Here is a 3293-nt window from a genome sequence, read left to right on the forward strand (position 1 = left end):
CCCCCCCCCCCCCCCCCACACACACACACAATCTGCTAGTTTGTACCACTGGCAGCTATTCTAGATTTTACTAGTATTTTCTAGAATATTCTAGTATTTTGCTTTACTTTCAGCAAGCCATCAGTATACATATTTAGCATAAAATATACATGTAGTCTGTGTACATTTACTTGTAGTTCCTTCTTTGTTTCTTTTATGAAGTATAGCTGAGCTTTAGATTCAAGTGTTATTTCAAGCTCCTGGCCTTCCAAAGGCAGACACTGTAGTAATATGGATTTATTAAGATAGCCATGTACCTTCCTACACTAAAGCAATACCTGGCATGTGTTCTTCAGCTTGAAGCACTCAGCATCACAAAAAACACAGAAATATCAGATAGCAAATGAAGAAAAAACACAACAAGGAAGAGGAGAGAGATTGCACTGATTTCTTGACTGAAAACTAACATTTCCCTCTCAATTACAGAGGGAGCAAGGGCATTGAAATGCCAAACTGATGCTATGATGAAAGTGCCAGACAGTCTACACTAGCACTGTTTTCTTATTCATGTCGCAGAAAAGAATAGTGGATCATTAATAGCTCTGGAGATAAAGCATACTTCTAAAGGCCAACAGATCACACTAGGAATAATAAAGATGCTGCTAGTAAACCCCAAAGAGCTGAAAGTGAAGAGCACTAAAGTAATAGGATGCAAATCACTTTATGCCACCTGCTGTGAAGCATCTATGGTTCCCATTTTTCCTAGTGTGTTTAAGATTGCATATTGAATAAAGCCAAGACAGATGAAAGTCCCTGAAAGCTGTGTGTGTTCTGCAGCTGTGTAGAGCAGGGGATTTTTGGTTGTTGTTCCTCCTGAAGACATGACCTTATCATATATTCATCCTAGTAGCTTTATAGCAATTTCCCTTCAGAGGTCCTAATTCCTCCTGCATGTAACTCCATGAACTTCATCTTCCTAGCGAAGCGGAAAAGGTTGTGAAAACTAAATTGAGCTCCAGAGGCAGTGGTACAGCAGGATTCTCACCTGCAGTCATCAGGGACATCCAGCTTTTAAAGTAATGCCCTTGAGCTGACAATGAGGCTAGTCCAAGTAGGCATCTGTTTTATCCCCAATATACCTTGTTTGTTATGAGGTATAAGAAGGGAAGACAACAGCTAGCTGGTAAGAAAGCAGCATTCAAGAGAAATAGAACTAGATAAAGCAGCATGCATGCATAAATTGCCATGTACAAAAAAAGAGGGCACTTGTAAGTGCATTTTGGTTTTAGTCTATAAATTCACTGTATCACGTGCCATGACAACCAACTCCACACCACAGTATCTGAATTTCATGAGACTAGGAATAAGAACTTCACTCTCAATCTCTCTCCAGCTTTCTGCTTAGAAGTGCAAACATACAAAGCATTACCAAACAGCAGCATACGTATGTCTCTGTATGGACCTCAAGATTCCAATGAATTTGTCTGGGCAAAGGCAGAATGCCCTGTTTTTTTTCAGTGATAAATCCACCTCCTTTTTTTCCTGACATAATTTCCCCATGAAACCTGAACAAGGTAATACTTCTTTACAGGTAAAAAAGAATACCACAATAGAAGAAGTTACCCTAAGGATGATGCACTGAATTCACATATTTAAACAAATACACCCCACTGAAGTCATTATTTGTGTACACAGCATGAATAATTTGTTTGACTGTTTCTACATATATATGGGCACTTATGCATGAAAAGGGTCATTCTATTTATTTCTAGTTGATAACTAGCAAGGTAACTGAATTTCTCAAAGTACCAGATCCTGTTAGAAATCCCATATAAAATTTGTTTTAAAGAGAGCCCACAGATTGTCAGCCTATATACATATTTCTGAAATGTAAAAAGGAGATATAGATATTTCACACAAGTCCAAAGGAGAGGGAAAAGGAAAGATAACCACTGTAGCTTAATATCTTAAACACAAAACCACTTGGGTAGCTTTGAAATCTGTTACACATTCCCAAACTCTTTGGTGATTACAATCAAAGTGCTATCATAAGTTCTGTCCCAGTAAGCCTCTTGTCTAGGAAGTTGTATTACAGACCGTGTGATAAAAGGAACATGCTAAAAGAATCATCACAGACCCAAAGATTAAAATTAACATAGGAATTCCCAACACACACTGAGCTTTTACTGACTGTGGTATCATGATCATGCAGTACTTAGATGACAGGGCAGTCTATTTTTACCCATGAAAACATCAAGAAAAAAAGAATGCTACAAAGTTTGTGATTAAAAAAGCACAGAAGCACACTAGAGTTCCCCCCTTGACAAGCAGCAGCATTATCACAGACAGCTGGCTTCTTCTTTCTGAAGGCTGGTAAGTTTGTCCTGTCAGAAAATGTAGCTTTCTCTGCAGTTAATTACACTACAAACACCACATTAATTTCACCTACCCTGCTTCCAACTGCAGTACTAATCCAAATAAGCGGTAGCTCCACTAGATAACAGAGGGAGGAAAAAAATAAAGCACTTCTACTTCCTATAACTGGGAGAAATATTCAGACCCATAAACACAGTAGCTTCACAAGACAGTTTCAGAAAGGAAATAGAGTAGAGCTAAAATAAGCTGTCACACCAATTAAAAGTTGTTTTTTCCCCCTCCTCTATTGCTCTTGTAAGCTCAGATCATAGTCCTCAGAGACTCTGAGTCTATGTTACCTTAACACAGAAGCTCTGCAGTACCACGTGCTTGAGAAATCCCAGAAACTGTGTGTGGAAAGAAGTCCAAGAAGTTAGAAAGGGTGATTGTGTGTATGAATGTGTAAATATACAGTACAAGAGGCTGGAACAAGCCAGCAGGACCAGCCCCTAGACACAGCCTGAGGTTTCAAATTTCATCAGCAACTGGCAGCTCTGAAACATGCTAACAGTAGTATTGTTGAGTCAGAGAGGATTCCTTCCTAGCCAAACAGCTCATTTTTCAGTTATCTCTGGAACCCGAGTGACATCAGCTGTGCCAGGCTTCACACAGCAGTGATCATTAACTGTTTAGCCACACGTCCACTACTACTCCTGGTTCCTGACCCTCACTCGGCTTATGAATGCAGCTTGCTCTAATTATCTGAATGCTTCCTCACTCTGCTTTTCAAAAGTTTTGCTTTCCTGCTCCACATCTTGTACCATATCTTCTAATAGCTTGTTTATTTCTCCAGAAAACAATCACTTGATGCCCATTTTGCTGGGGTCATCTGATTCCAGCAGTCTTTCCCGCCCAAGTGCAAGAGGGCTGGACCCAACGATCTACAAGGTCTCTTCCAG

General features: G+C 39.7%; 1 protein-coding gene across 1 annotated transcript in view; it reads right to left on the reverse strand.

Annotated features, from left to right (window-relative positions):
- The window catches only part of ARHGAP24 (Rho GTPase activating protein 24), a 629348-nt gene extending 626598 nt beyond the window's left edge, over positions 1–2750 (reverse strand). Inside the window, exon 1 of the mRNA XM_019525835.1 lies at positions 2694–2750. The gene's annotated coding sequence lies outside the window, so the exon portion shown is untranslated. The remainder of the gene's footprint in view (positions 1–2693) is intronic.
- Positions 2751–3293: the final 543 nt, after the last annotated feature.

This window comes from Gavialis gangeticus, unplaced genomic scaffold (assembly GCF_001723915.1).
Source record: "Gavialis gangeticus isolate Ggan-Ray unplaced genomic scaffold, GavGan_comp1, whole genome shotgun sequence".
NCBI classification, from domain to species: Eukaryota; Metazoa; Chordata; order Crocodylia; family Gavialidae; genus Gavialis; species Gavialis gangeticus.